At 42.5% G+C, this 16234-nt stretch overlaps 1 long non-coding RNA gene across 1 annotated transcript in view; it reads left to right on the forward strand.

Moving 5' to 3' along the window:
• Nucleotides 1-6511, forward strand: part of LOC147914220 (uncharacterized) — a 52693-nt gene extending 46182 nt beyond the window's left edge. The window contains exons 3-4 of the long non-coding RNA XR_015555587.1: nt 4032-4128; nt 5418-6511. This is a non-coding gene — a long non-coding RNA (uncharacterized LOC147914220). The remainder of the gene's footprint in view (nt 1-4031; nt 4129-5417) is intronic.
• Nucleotides 6512-16234: the final 9723 nt, after the last annotated feature.

The raw sequence follows: 16234 nt of genomic DNA on the forward strand, positions 1-16234 counted from the left end.
CAGGCAGGGAAAACCCACATCATACCACCTTGACTCCTGGGAAAAGTGCAAAGGATTAAGACCAGAAGGCAAGTCAGGGAACGATCTGAGAGCCAGGCAGCTGTGGCAACAGCCCCTTCCAGACTTCAAGATCTGAGCCATTATGGTTCTGTTTTAAAATAAATTAAGATTCAGATGAGCAGAAAGTTTGTGTTTCACGTTAACATTCTGGCTTTTTCTCAGCTGGGTGTTTTTATTTTCTCTGTCACTTTGCATTACAGCAATAACACGGCTTTCCTAGGAAACGGCTCTATCAGATAAGAGTGTGGGGTGTAGATTGCAGAATTTGAGGCTCCCTCACTCGGGGAAGCCCTTTGCCATGAAGGTCAACGGCTGTTGGCCCAGAGCATTAGCTTCAGGCTCAGCTCAAAACTGGGCTGGCAAAGAGGCTATACTTTATCTTCTAGTCGATGCTGCCTTGCATTTTCTCATGGGCCAGAGAAGAAGCAGATGGAAAAATTGCTCATTATACTTGCCCCTGCCCTTCCCAGCACAGATGTGGGCACTGACTACTGCCACCAGCATCTTCAGCCCTGTCCAATCTTAGGGCAGCAGAGACCCAGTTTAAGATGACAGCACCTCCCTGCCCTCCAGGAAAGTGAGCTTCAGAAATAGTTACGATTCTGCATGTGGCGGTCAACGTATGTGGGAGTGAGAGGGAACACATACCGAGATGTCCGTATGGGTCCTTTCATCCCAAACTCCTATATATTGTCTAAGGCCTGATTGACTGACTGGTCTCCGGTGCATATTTTTCACTCTTAATGGTTTGGGTAATGTAGCCCAGGAAAGAATCATGGACTCCCAGCCCAAATCCTCCTTCCAAAAGGCCTTGCACCCGTTTAAGCAACCCTACCACATCCTGAATAGGCTTCGTTGAGTAAGCCTGACATTGATAGAATGAAGAGAACTCTGTTAAGACCCAAACCCCTCTGTCACTGTTCCTCACCCCTGCAATAAGACTCTTTACATATCTACCCTGACCCGGAAGGAACTTGACTTTGCTTTACTACTGAGGTTGGTGATTTAAGTGACTTCCCTCTTTCTGAGGCAAGTCTAGTTAGTCCTTCCCATGCTGTTTCCATCTTACTCCCTCTTTCCTGTTGGGAAGTCTCAGCATGCCCTTATCTAAGACAACCAGCATTGGAGTAGAAAAAGTTACTGTGGAAAATTTTAATTTTATCACACCAATGGCTCTTTGGCAAACATGGGTTATCTCCTGGAATCTTTCGCCCTGATCACGTGGTGTAAAACAGCAAAATTGTTCCTAAGCCAAAAATTCACATATTTTAGTAAATCAGGAGGTAAACTGAAATCCATTTTCAAAATGTAGGCTGCCATGACAACAAGTTACAGGAGCACAAGGAGAAATGCTGTGATTTTTCCCTCCTTGGCAATTTATTTCTCAACATGCAGTCCTAGCAAACTGCTTTTAAGTGGGAACACAAGAATCTGGCTACTGGAACAAGAATTTGGCTCGAAAGCATGATTCTGCTTTGATATCTTAATTTATTGATAACAACACATTCAAAATGTCTATCAACACTTCTGCCCATGGAATGGGCATATTCGGCTAATCACTTATTTTTAACGTTTCTGTAATTAAAAATTTTGAATTTAGACAGAGTAATAAAGGGAACTCCCAAATGCCCATCATCTAGCTTCAACAATCTATATAGATCTATACTCCTACCCATTGGCCCCTCTCCCAGATTATTTCAAACCATATCCAAGATATTTATCATTGTATCAGTAAATATTTTAAGATTTATCGCTATAAAACTAGGACTTCCTTTTTAAACATAATTTCATCATTACCTCTAAAAATTAACAATAATTTATTAATTTTATCAAATCCCCAATCAGTACTCAGATTTTCCCTGATTTCCTTTTAATTCATTTTATAGCTTTTTAATAAAAATCAAGATTCAAATAAGATACATACATTGCAATTGTTAATAAACTTAATTCTCTTTTAATCTACAACCTTTCTCTCCCTACCCTGCTCCTTTCTTTCTCTCTTTCCCCTTCCCATTTCTTTCTTTCTTTCTCTCTTTTATTTTCAATATTAAAGAACAGGGTCATTTGTTTGGATTTTGTTGTTTGCACTCCTGTGGTGCTGTTTAACACGTTCCTCTTTCCCCTGTATGCCCTTAATAGTTAATCATTCTACCCTTGATTGTGATTCCTGAATATACTTTCATGTCTAAGGATCTAATAAAGCTTCCTGGTCTCCATTCTAAACTCCAGGCTTCTGTCTCCTAAATGATGGAAACCTGAGGCTGTGTGACACATTGGAAAGACTACAGGGTTTTAATCTATCATCAACCTGTTACATGACCTTGCGCAAATAAGACTCACCTTCCTTGGTTAGAAATGTGGATACTAATATGGCCTTGAAAGGTTTTTTGGGAATTAAAAGTAATTGTTATAAACATGGAGTGTGCTGAGAGGCACATGATATGGCTAGTCATGCACCTGAGAGGCAATGTTATATAGTAAAAGAAGCACAGATTTTGAAGGCAGACAACATTGGATAAGGCCATCTGTAGAGTGAGGATAAAATATTCAATTTTGTCTTAAGGATTGAAGAGAAAATGTATGTAATATGCATGGCCCAATGCTTATAGCATAATGTATATGGTAGACAATGGAGTAAGTTTATCAAAGAAAGCTAGAAGATAGGGAAGATTGAGTTCAATGTAGTTTTTTCAAAATTCTCTTTGACATAAGCTTCTTTCCCATAATTTCCATTTTACCCTAAAAGCAAAAAGCCAAAAGCATGGACAAATACAAAAAGCAATGGGAATACAGAAGAGGGAATAAATAACTTTTCCTGCAAATGCCAAGGAATACTCCTCATGAGTCATGGCAATTGGACTGGGTCTTCAAGGGTGACCAGGTATTTGGTAGGTGAGTGAGAAAAAGGGCACAAGAGGAAGGAACAGCAAAGGCATAGCTGGGGTCACAAGCTCAAGTGATTTCAGAGAAATTAGTTGGGGTTTATCTTATTGGCAGTGGGGAGTATGATGTGGTTCAAGTAGGGGAACATTTTTCAATTGTCATCTTTGTTCTTGTGAGATAGAGGGATTCAAGGGGGAGAGCTAAGGTGATGTTGTGAGAAAGGGAGGTAAATTAGGAGCCCATGATAAGATATCAAGTAAGAGACAGTAAGGAACCAACATAGTGGCAAACCGTGTCAGTTCACCATAAGCTTCATCAAAGTATTAGATAAAATATCTCTGAAGGTTACAAAAGAAGGTAACTTTTTGCCTTCAGTGATCATGAGGTTGGTAGCATTTGCAACTGAACTAACAAATAAAAGGTTATATAGAACTCATACTCAACAAATAAAATTTGGGCAATGGCTTAAAGGAAGGAACACAAAGTTATGAAGGTTATCCCAGACTTTCAGGACAGGCCCACAGAAATCACAACTTCCCCCAAATACCCATCATTGTTTCAGATTCTCTGAAAGTGCAGTTCACCGCACACACATACACACACACACACACATCTCCTCTGCCTCATGTCATGATTCAGTCGTATTTATGCTAGTGTTTCCCCAAATATGTTCTATAGAGCTTTATTCTATAGATACTTCATGGAAAAAGAAAGAGGGAGGGGGAGAAAGAGAGAAGGAGAGAAGAAGGAAGGAAGGAAGGAAGGAAGGAAGGAACGAACGAACGAACGAAGGAAGGAAGGAAGGAAGGAAAGAAGGAAGGAAGGAGGGAAGGAGGGAAAAAAGGAGGAAGGAAGACTCTCTAAACTAGCTTGGGAAATTCTCTCTTAAACAAAATTAAAAAGGTTGCTTTACTGCGGGAATTGCCAGAGCCTTTGATTAATGTATTGCAAATCTCCAACATGAGCACAGAGTATGCAAGACTTTAACAGAGACGTCTCTCCTCCCACAAGAATCATCTTGTGCCAGTATTCTATATACAAGTATATTGGGGGAATGCTAACATTAACAGGGGTTAACTGCTTCTTAGAGATATCTCAGGAGCTGCTTCTGATGACAACGAGACAGAGCCAATGGAGATGTTTCTGCTGCAATTATTGCTGCGCGAATACAGACATTGCTGGAATGTAAGTCCTCTACATCACTTAGGTTTTTCTATTTAGTCCAGACTAGTGTGCATAATTACAACTGACCTAGACAGACATTCCCAACATGTGTTTGAAGAGAAAGCTGTTGTACAGCCCTAGCCAACTCATCTCCTAATCCCAGGAGGAGGACTCTCAAAGTGGACACGAGTTTAAAAGAGATCCTCACAGAGGAAGAAGAGGGGGAGGGTTGTTTGGATGCTGAAACATCTCTAAGATTCCGTTTCCAATCTGGTGTACTCACAGCAGGCTTCAAACTGGAATCCAGGATATGCAAGGTAACATGCTGCTCAGTCAAGGATTAAAGCGTGTTTAACTGTCCTCCCAATACACACACACACAGACACACACACGCATATGCACACCTTTGTGTGCATTTTGCGTGTGAACGTAAAACATGCTGAGGGTTTTTGTTGTCAGGCTCTACCTGCCACAGCTCTACCCTATTACGTCAGTGCTGACTCAACCATACCAGTCCCTTATCCAGTCGGGGACAAAGCTGACTATATGTAATGTCCCCTATGACCACTGTCAAGATGCAGACATGGTCTAAATTCTGTTTGTAGCCCTGCCCACTGAGCTGCATTATCCACCTGATGTCCTCCAACCTGTCTGCCCTTGACTCTTGGAGAGACGTCATCTCTCTGCCAGGTTTGAACCCTCCTTATCTCTTTAGGATCCTAAATTAGAGCACTCCACCTAGTTCCTGGAGTCCTGATGATGCTCTGCTTCACTCCTACCAGTCTTTTACTTTTACAAATACTCGCTTCTGTTCCCTGGGACTGTTTCAATCTGTTCTAATCTCTCTAGGACAGCACTGCCCAACAGAACTTTCTGCAATGATGAAAGTGTTCTATATCTGCGTTGTCCAATACAATCGCTACCAGCCAGATCATCTCCCCAAAGCAATCACTTGCAAGCCACCGCAGCAGCCTTCGGCACACGTCACTTTACCAAGCTTCAAATCCCTCATCCGTAGAGTGGGATAATTATACATGTTTTGGAGGGACATTGTTAAATGGTATCAAGTGAGAAAACGCTTGTGAACTGCCTATCACAGAGATTGCCACACAGCAAGTTCTCAGAAAATGTTTATTCCCTCTCTTCATCCAAAGATAAGTCCAGTGACTACAATGCTCAGATGGTTCATGTTTCTCTGGGTAACCTAAGACTGCTTTGTTCATCCCCTAAAATGCTAAATCTCATAAGGTCTTGAAAGGAAAGCTTTGGATCAGTGATTAGAAAACAATTTTGGCTTTCCTCTCCCGCAGCACGTCTCAAGCTGGTCTCCTCATTCGAGCACTGGTTTCTGAAAAGCCTAGCCTCGATTTCCTTCCCGTGCCAATCAAGGAGCAGCCCCTTTCTGGGGAAGGCTGGAAATGAGACCCATTGTTCATCTGCATTGTGCAAACTTTCCTCAATTAAAAAGGTAAAAAAGCCTTTAAAATGTGTAGGTTGGAGGCTTTGCTTCCTCTCTCTTAAAAGAGGCCCTAGGGACAGCTGGCAGGGCAGCCGCAGCCCAAGGGGGAGGGAGAATGGGGCGGAGAGACATTCCAGGGTCCCGCTTCTGCCGGAGGGAGAAGCTGGTTGTGCTCTTCCATAATCCAGAGGTCTGCTGGAGCCTTCACAACCCTTGAGACTCAGGCACAATTTTCTTGAATCCCCAGTTATCTGGCTTGTGGACTCAACAAATTTCTCCAAATTCCAGGGTGCTTATAATCCTTACAATCGCATGATCTCCTCTACCTCTGCGGTTCCTCATTGCCTCGATATGGGACGAATGTCAAGCTTTTCATCCATTAAAACACATCTACATGTTAACGAGTAAAATATAGAACAGAAATCACTACACACAGCATTTTTAAATGCAGTAGACTTCATACCAAGCTTGAGTTTCACCAAGAGATCATGAAATAAGCTTATTAAAAATAATAAGTTTTTTTGTCTGCCTGGATCTCCTCCCTGGTCCTCGCTGCCCAATGCCTGCTGCCTCCTCTCTTCTTCTCACCGCTCCTGCTCTCACTCTGTCTCCCTCAACTTCTGCCTCTTTGAGTTTCCAGAAGATTTCAAATTACTCATCCTATACTGTGATGAGCAGTTCTGCAACCTCCAACTCCTACTTCTAGATCTGAATTGCTAAGTGAATCAAGACAATCAGCTCATGAAGTAGCTTCTCATTTAACAGAAGCTTCCTTTCTTAGAAGACAATGGTGATGTCAAAAGGCAATTTTTTTTCCTGATGCAAATGGAAAATGTAGTGGGAAATGAATATAGTTTTCTATTAGGACAACTAAGAATCTTTTAGCTGCTGCAAAAGTCTGAGGGAGTGCTAACAACAGGTGCAAAAGTCTGGCCCCAATTACATATGTACACATTATTAAAATAATATATTATTATACTATATGTAATATTATAGCTAATATTATTAACTGTTAAAAGAATAATATTATTAAAAGGAAGAGTGAGGGAATCCTTATCTAGATAAATTAACTTTTTGGAAATCATTCCAGAACTAAGTTCTTTAATTCCACAATTCCATAATAAAATTAACCAACACTTACAAACTTTCCAGGAAAAATAATATCTTGAAAGCCAAGGAACTGAAACAAGTAAGAAAACTTGAAATGGAATAGTGAGAATCCCACTAACAAAGAAGAAAGAATTAGGCGGAACTAGAACTGGATTCTATATTCTAGGAGGAGGTTGCTGTTGGTAGAAGAATAAGCAGGGAGATCAGCTTAGCAGCGGCTGCGGTTAGAACATCCATGAGTCACGAGGTACGTGTGGAAGAGGCTCCCAAGGGAAGAAGAAGACTCAGCTTGAGACACAGAATGTTCTCCAGAGTTGACACTATACACTGTTCTCTCATTACACATATGGATAGAATGAAGTTCAGAGAGGTGAAGTGGCTTACTAAGCCACTAGCTAGACTTGAAATAAGGTCTTCAGGAAACTCTGTGTGCATATTTATAAAACCCAGGTCTTCTGACTGTTAATACAGAACTCCTCTAAGACATACGAGGTCCTGGGGTCCTAAACAATTTTCTCCATCCTGAAAACTAGCCCATTAAATATAAAATCTCATGGCAGTGTGCTAATGAGCCCTAATGAGTGGAGGAATGCCCAGTCCTTTTATCTTTAAATGTACTATGGGCATTTTTAGAATTAATTTTTTTCTATTAAAGAAATATAAGCTCAATGTGGAGACAGAAAAACACAAAAAATTAAAATAAAAATTAGTAATTTTCCGTACCTCTAGCACTCTCATAGTGAGCAATTTAATGCATTTCCTTTGTCCATAAAATCTTTTTTTCTTATGCATTTTATATTGTTGAGATCATAGTACTTATGTGATTTTGTATATTTTCTTACTTAAATTATAGCATAAACTCTGCCCATATTACCATTATTCTTAAAATTCTGCATAATATCAAAAAACTTCACTGCATTTAGTAGAGTATAATTAATTTATTTCACACTGTTACATGTTTATATTATTTCTAGTATCTTACAATAACAATAGCATTGTGATGAATGTCTTTATGCTAAAAAAAGTTATTTTGTTTAAATTTTGGATTGTGTATGTTATGGGCTGAATTGTATCTCCCACAAAGATGTTGGAGTCCTAATCCTCAGTATCTGTGAACGTGACTTACTTGGAAATAGGGTCTTTGCAGATGATCAAGTTAACACGAAGTCATTAGAGTGGGCCCTAATCCAACATGTCTGTGTCCTTGTAAAAAGGGGAAGTTTGGACGTAGAGATTAGGCACCCACACAGGTGGAACACCACATAAAGATGGAGGTAGAATTCCAGATGGTGCATTCACAAGCCAAAGAATGCCAGAGATTTCCAACAAACCACCAGGAGCTAGGGGAGAATCATGGAATAGATTCTGCCTCACAGCCCTTAGAAGGAACCAACCCTGCCCATACCTTGTTCTCAGACTTCTAGCCTCCAGAACTGTGAGACAATTCATTTTGGTTGTTTAAGCCACCAGTTTGTGGTACATTGTTACAGCAACTCTAGGAAACATACAGTGTCCTTAGAAAAATTCCCAGAAGTGCAAATATTTGGTCAAAGGGTATAAATATTTTAACGTTCTTCATATATTTTTATTTTGTCAGGTTGCAAAAGTTTCCCAATTTTATGCAAATTTCTAACTCCATTAACTGTGAGTGAGAGTGTTTGTCTCATCATAATCTCCCCAGAACGTTGTTGCTTTTATAAACTTTGCTAATTTATCTGACAAACTCTATCACACTGGTTTTCTATTCAAATTTCTTTGATTACCACTGAGATTAAATATTGTCTACATTTTTTAGACATTTGTGGTTTCTACCTCTTGAGCTCTATGTCCCGTCCATGTCTTTTGAAATTATATCCATATGTAACTTTTGGAATGATGGACTTTTTTCCTTTTCTATTTGCATGAATTCCTTTTATAGCATAGATAGTCATTCTCTTCCTGCCATAATTAATGCAAATATGTCTCTGATGTGTTGTGTTATTTTTATTTTGCTTTTTATCCTCTGAATATATATTCCAACAGAACAACATTTTTTGAGGGCTTTTAAACTTAAATATGTTAAAAAGCTTAAGTTATTTATTCTAGGATAGAGTTTTGTTGTAAAACATAATTATTTAATTAGTCTAGAATGTAGTATGTTGGGATAGAGTGTTAAGTGAGCATGTACTTTGTTTTATTAACAAATTACTAACCCAGTAACCCCGTACCTATTAGGATTTACCAATTAGGATTTATCTTTCTCTTCCCTACATGATGAAACATTGCATATATACAAAATAGTTCTACATTTGAGACTGCCTATAGGTAAAAATGCCTTATTGGAGAGCCCTTCTTTAGCTACTGGTGGCCAGAAATTGGATTTAATCAACAAGAAAGAGCCCTAGAGACATCACCAGACAGGAAAATCAAGAGAAGAGATTTGATCTTAATCTCTCTATCCTGCTTTCAATATTGAACGAAGCGTCAGACTATCCCTAAACTCCCGTGTAGCAAGGGATACACCCCCTCTCTCTGCCCTCTGTCTCCCAGTGTTCAGTAATGTCTGTCTTCTGCACTCATCTGGAAGTTCCATGAAAACAGAAAGTCTTTCTGACTTCTTTCCAGCTGCATCCTTGATGCCTAACATGATGTCCAGATTGTAAGAGACTCCCTAAAATAAAATTATTAAATTAGGGACTGTTGATCCCTCTAGACTGTAAACTACTGTCTTTGTCTAGAATGTTCATCTCTTTCCTATTACATGTATTACCATATAGAGCTGTGGTTGAGAACACAGCCTCTAGACCCAAACCTCCTGGGATCACTAGTCATCCTTCTTGGGCCTCAATCTCTTCCTCAGTGGGCCAGGGATAAAAAAGGTGCCTACTTCACTGGGTTATTTGAGGGTGAAATGAGTTATGAGCAGAAAGTCCTTGCAAAAGTACCTAGTTCCCATCTTCAGAATTCCATCTTAAAGGACAGCTCCTCAGAAAGGTTTTTCCACCCTCCCCAGACTAGATTAGGTCACTCTATAATTCCTCCAGTTCCCTGTCCTTTGTGTCATGCATTTATCGTAGTAGTTATTTGTGAATTGATTTTTTATGTCCCCCATTAAACTTTAAGTTCCATGATGGAGGGATGGTGTCTCTTTCATTTACAGCTGCATCCCCTGTTTTTAGCAGAGTGCCTGGCAGGCAGAGGTCTTTCAATACAATGGAAAAATAAAATAAAATGAATGAATAAGTGAATGAACATCTTCTGGTAGAGGGGGCACTTACCTTAAGGGAAGAAATTGTGATCCTTCATACCAGAGACTGACAAACTATAGCATGCCCATTGTTATAAAGTAAAGCTTTATTGGAACACAGCCACGCCCATTCACTTACATATTGTCTATGGCTGCTTTTGCACTCCAATGGCAGACTTGAGTACTGTGACAGAGACTGAATGCAAGGACTGCAAAGCCTAAAATATTTACTATCTGGCCATTTACAGAAAGCTTTGTTGACCCTTTGTCTATACTACTGGTTCTTAATCATGAACGTGCATCAGAATCACCTGGAGGTCTTATTAAAATACAGATAGCTGGGCTCCACCCCCAGAGCTTCTGCAGGTCTAGGGTGAGGCCCAGAAATTTGTATTTCTAACAAATTCCCAAGTTATGCTGCCTTTGCTGGTTCAGGGACCCACTTTGAGAACCACTGGTCTTTCATATTCAAACACACCCGTATGATTCCATATGCATCTCTGTGTACATGCACAGTTGAAACTCCAGGGCCTGCCACTGACAATTCCTGACAATGGGGTGGTCCATTCAGTTTCAATCAAGTAGAATACCCAATGCCAAGACAACCTGGAGGTTAATTTTGTGGCTTTAGTCATCTCTAGGATTTTGAAAGGAGCTGACCCCACAGACTCTGCTGAGGTGCACATGTGACCGTAATGGGCCCTCTGCCCACAGATCCCAGGCTAAGACGTCTGCTATCATCATGCTAATCATCAGAATTGGCAAAGGTAAATGGGTGGATCCTCTCCCTTTTCTGACATGCTACTGATAATACAAACAACAACAATAACTGCTAACTTTGATTGACTGCTACATGCTCCAGGAAAGACCTTTATAACAACACATGAGTATGTAAAATAATTATACCCATTTTACAGAGGAGAAAATTGAGGTTCAGAGTGGTCAAGCCGTTATTCTAAGGTTGGCCAGCTGGGAAGTGGCTTAGCTAGGCTTGAAAGTCAGTTAGTACAGCTTCAGAGCCCGCATCAACCACAATGACGCTGCTCTATACAGACTCCTCACATTTGCGGGAAGGGGAAAGATTCCATAGAAATCTGGATGGCTGAGAGGGACTGCCGTGTGCTTTCTGACCCAAATCTCTGGCACAGCAAGGAGCTATAAATCAATTAGCAAATGAATCTTATTTAGAGACACCTGCCAGATAAACCCCAGTTAAACCTCCAACCAACCATGCACAGACCTGGCATTCCCTGTCCCCCCACAGGACTGCAATGGATACCATGATGCGCCACCCAAATCGTGTTTTAATGAAGGCCTTGTTGCCCCAGCGACGGGGGGTGCCATTGCTCATGCCCTTCACCTGTCAGCCCCTTCAACAGTTCTTCAGTTTCCCAGTTGACCTATCTCACCCAAGGTCACCCTGAATGCAATGACTCATCGATGCGATAATGTAAAAACCCAGTCCCTTAGGGGACAATTCTGAAAGGCCACTCTGGCTCCAGATTTCCCCATGTGGTCAACTAAGATTGTTCTTGGAATTGCAACACAGCTAGGCTTTTCCCTCTCCCACATCCGCTTCCCTCCCCTCCTGTCCGCAGGTGTGGTTCCCAAGAGTAACATCCTGCTCGCTAAACTCTGTCTCAGTCTGCATCCCCAGAGCCCAACAGACAACAGAGACACCCCCTGTCTGAAGCTACTTTACGCACAGCCGTGTCCTCTACCAGTGACAAGACAGTCCATGTTCCACCTGCAGACTTCCCTGAGCCCAATCAGCATATCCACTAGCTTCATGAATCCACCAGAACTTTCCAGTTGAAACTGTCTCTTTCTCTCCTTTCCAAAATATTCACCCAATCATCATCATTTACGGCTTCCTGTTGCAGCAAGAAGCCCTGAGGAGGGTTAGTTCAAATGGTGCCCTGCGACGGAATCTCAGCCATAGATCAAGGCAAAACTATCTGGAGTTTGCAGCCAAATATAGCAAAAAATGTTGAATATATCACCTCCCCGCACCAAAATGGTACTGCTTTAGCAAGTCTATTTCATTCTCCCTTCCTTGATTTAGTGGCTTCCTCTGGTTTATGAAATATTTTTTACCCAGGGCCCACTAAAAACATCTTTATAAAATAGAGTTCATCTTTGAACAGGTCACTATCCTATTGAATTTTAACATTTCAAAAAGGAAGAGGGGAGTATTTCTGACTTAGATATTCTTTGAACAAGTATTTAACTGGGTTCCTAGATGCCAGGATTTAAGCTCCGTTGACAGCCAATATAATCATCAGCTTGTAAAACAAAATCCTAAGTTCGTGCCTATATAGAGCACAGCGAGCAGGCTCTGCTCAAATCCCTTCACTGATGTGGCATGAATGATTTCTTTTCTGCCCCTGGCCATGATGCCAGTTGACTTGTTAGTAAGTGACAAAGCCAAGACTGGAAACAGACCAGCTTGAATTCCGAGTCCATGCCCTTTCAACCATACTGTACAATTCAACAAAGATTTATCACTTACATGTGCATAAGTATGATATTTCTGAAATACTTGGGTGTGTGCTACCTTGTAGATGATCTGGTTTCTCTCTCTCTCTGTCTACTGCTGTAGCTCCAGGGCTCCAGGAAAAAGGGTAAAGGACTCCTTCTTAGGAAGAGGGAGGAAAGTCTCCCTCTAGAATAGAAAGGAAGGGGAAGCCAGCTCTTTCTCCTCTTAGGAATCAGAGAGAAAGAAGGAGGAGAGCTGCTCCTTAGACCTCGGAGGATTGAGGAAGGAAGAAGGTTAGTGGGCAGCGGGAGATGGGGATGCTTCCTTTTCCTCTCTGCATCACGGTCCACGTGGGGAAGTTGGGAAGCTGAGAAGGAGCTTTGACGCTGCTCCCCATGTGGGACACTTGCAGGAGAGGACCGCACAGGCTGCCCCCACGACTACAGGAACGTGGCTGATTCAGAAGTAATATAACAGGAAAGCATGGGTGAGCACAGAGAGAGCTTCTGTTGGTACTCCAGACCACCTTAGCTCTCTTGTTGTGTGGCAGAATTCCAGACGTTTCTGCACAGTCCAGGAGGTGAAAAGTAGCTGAGAATCTATCAGGAAGGTCTAGTCAGAGGGATACACAGGGGTCCTTCCTGCTGGCACAGCCCCATCCTCATCTCCCTGGTGTAACAGACCCACTGAGGTAGACAGTAGTTTTCATTCACTTCCCAGCCCAAGAAGCCCACCTAGAGCCCTCACACCACCCACTAGGGACCCCTCTGTCCATCACTCCAACAAGCTACTGGCAAAGTTCCTATTGCTGTGCTAGATCTGTTCATAGCTTCTTTTAGAAATACTTAAGATGTGGCAGTCTCATAAGTGTTTTATACATATAAACTATTTAATCCTCAACAACCCCATGAGTTGGGCACTGATATCAATATCCCCATTTTACTGATGGAGAATCAAGCATGAGGAGAAGTGGGGGCATAAAGCAGTTTGCCCAAGGTCACACATGGGCAAGAGGCAGACCTGGGATTCAAACACAAGAGTCCATGAACTTGACCATCAAGCTATGTTGTCTTGCCTTCATAGGAGCTGCTCATGAATGACAAGTATGCCAAATACTAAAGTCACCCATACCTTTGATTTTTGACTTTCACTCTGCATTAAGAATTGCTCAAGTAGCTTATTAAAATTCATATTCCTGGGACTCTTCCAGAGAGACTGAATCAGAATTGGGGCAGGTGATTCTGGTGCGAATGCTCCAAGTAACACATTTTGAGTAAGTCTCCCTCAAATATCCCCCCTTCTTTCTCTTTCTCCTCACTAAATATAAACTACGTGGTTAATGCCATGCACTGAGGCCTTAGGCCCAGTCCCTAAGCTACTCTATAAGCAAGCAGAACCCTGAAGATGGGGAAAAATACTTTCAACCCAGATAAGTGTCTGTCCACAAAGAATATCCATTTGTTCCAGTGAGTGTCCTACAGATGTCATAGATGTGGCTTAGTCTTGGGGGAACAGGATCCCTGGAGAATTCCTAACTATGTAGAGATCTTCACAAGAGCCACAAGGAGGTGCCTGCCCTGCCCAGGTGATGAACAGCATCCTTGGGTGTCACGTTCACACACCACTGGGCTCCAGGTCCATATTTCTGCTCAGCTCCCTGGACCCTGGGGCTGTACAAACAAAGATCTCTGTCTGTATTCCCCTTGAGGCTCCCCAGAGTGTCTTCTGAAGATCTTTATTACCGGTCACTGCCTCACTGACAGTTTGTTCAGTGAACCTTTCCAGCTCGGCTTAAGCATCTCCTCAGAAGGTGGCTTCTGACAGTGGTGTGGTTTGGGGAGGAGAGAAGACTGGGAACCCAGATGGTGGTATGGGTGCTTGGGCCATCCTGCCTCAGCCATTGCTGAGTACAGAAGACCAAGGGAGTGGATTAGGGGCAGCATTGCCTGATGAGGGTAGAGGCTTCCGGAGTCCCTCATTCACCCCATAACCTACTAAAGCAGGAGGCCTTGTCTACAGTCTTCCTCTCATCTTTTCCCACCTTCTCCAGAAGAGATACCCAAAAAGGAATCCCAGAAGATGACAGAGACCCTGGAAAAATGCAAAGGTAACTTGAGGATGCCTCACCCTCCTTGGATAGAGGAGAGAAACTTGCTTGAAACTTGTAGCCAAAGTCAGGAAAGATCCCAGAGCTCTTTCCACGTGTCCTTCTATCTAGAGGACATTTTCAAGAGTCCATGGGTTCCACAAATGGAAGGTACCCCAGATTGTGATGGAGATGGGTGGAGGCAGCAGGGGAAAGAAGGATGTATCCCTCTGATAGAATATTTCCTCAAGAGCGTCATAAACCGGAGAACAAAACGCTAGGCCACACCCTGCACACAGCAGGACCAGACTGCAGTAGTATCTGCTGGTGGTGACCAAAGGCCAGCTTGGGTCAAAGGCTAGCACCTTGTGGTAGAGCCAAGGGAGGCAATCTGAGAGAAGCTTCCTTGGGGAGAAATGGAGCAAATGCCAGAAGTTATTGATCCAAAGCTGCAGGGTTGAGAGGAGAAAGCTGGGCACCAGCAAGAGAGACATGGAGGTGTCCAGAAGGGAAGCAGGGTTGAAGCAGATGGTAAGTCTGACCAGGATTGACTCCCTGAACCAATGAAGGCAGTTCCAGCTTTCCAGCTTTCTACAGGGTCCAAGGCCTTGGGTTTGGTTAGCGGGAGGTATCAAGGATGCCAAACTTAGAGAGATAAAAAGACTTCTATGGTTAACAGGAAAAAGCTGAGGCAAAGAAAAGACAAGGAGGAGATATTTGGCTGAGAGTAAGAAACAAAAGGAATATAATAAAACCCACAGTGGCTGTGGCTAACCCTGAAATGCCCAGCTTGGATTCGACAATCATATTTGGACTTGTGGGACTTGACTCACAATAGGAAGAATGAGCTGGGCAGGGCCTGGGCCACAGGTGGGAGGACATGTCCCAGCTGCAACAGGTGGAAGATGAGGCCCTTCTAGAAGCAAGAGGATGAAGCCAAAGATGCATTGCAGGCCTGGGAATGGTCAGTGTGGGTCCATGCTATAGCCCCAAGGGTGTGTGCGTGGGTGGTGGTTGCAACTTGTCTGGTGACTGGCAAGGGGAAGAGAGGGCACTGGATCCACAAAAGGCCTCAGAAATGAGCAGGGACCTGGGCAGGGGCTGAGCTGAAGGAATCAGTGAGTAAGGTGGTGATCAGGTTGCCTAGGGGCTATAGTTCCAATGGATTCAGGAACACGGTGACTGACAAAGCAGCATTGGTCTCCATTTCAAGGTCATCTCATTGTCCTCACCATCCTCGTGAGCATTTAAGGAGAACTCACTGTGAGTATAAAATTGTACTAACTACTTTAATGACACTCTTTCACACTAAACTTAAGAAAGAAATACAAGTACACTTCAAAATCTGAATGTATTTGGATCCTGTGTGCAGAGAGTGAGTGAGGATAATGAGGAACATTCCTATCTTGTTCCTGACTTTCAGGGAATGAGCACTGAGAGCTCAGATAGCAAGGAATTTGCTCAAAAATGTATGTGAATCTGTTCAGTCCCCATATTTGGATAGCAAGAGTTTGGATAGTGAGAGTACACATAGCGAGGTAGACCTGTACTGTGTTTCACTCCATTTTACAGATGGAGGTCACAGGGATAATGTAACTTGTCCAGGTCAGCCCATTAGGGATGGAAGAAGAATGTGTGCCCAGATCTATCTGACACTGGAGTCTGGTTTGTTGTGCTTCCTTCCAGCCTAGCAGGGATGGGACATTAAGTCTGTGTGGAAGCTGAGCAGGGGAGAGGGATGGAATCTGAAAGGGGGTCAATGGAGGA

This window comes from Ceratotherium simum, chromosome 21 (genome assembly GCF_057802395.1).
Source record: "Ceratotherium simum simum isolate JZ-2026a chromosome 21, ASM5780239v1, whole genome shotgun sequence".
NCBI classification, from domain to species: domain Eukaryota; kingdom Metazoa; phylum Chordata; class Mammalia; order Perissodactyla; family Rhinocerotidae; genus Ceratotherium; species Ceratotherium simum.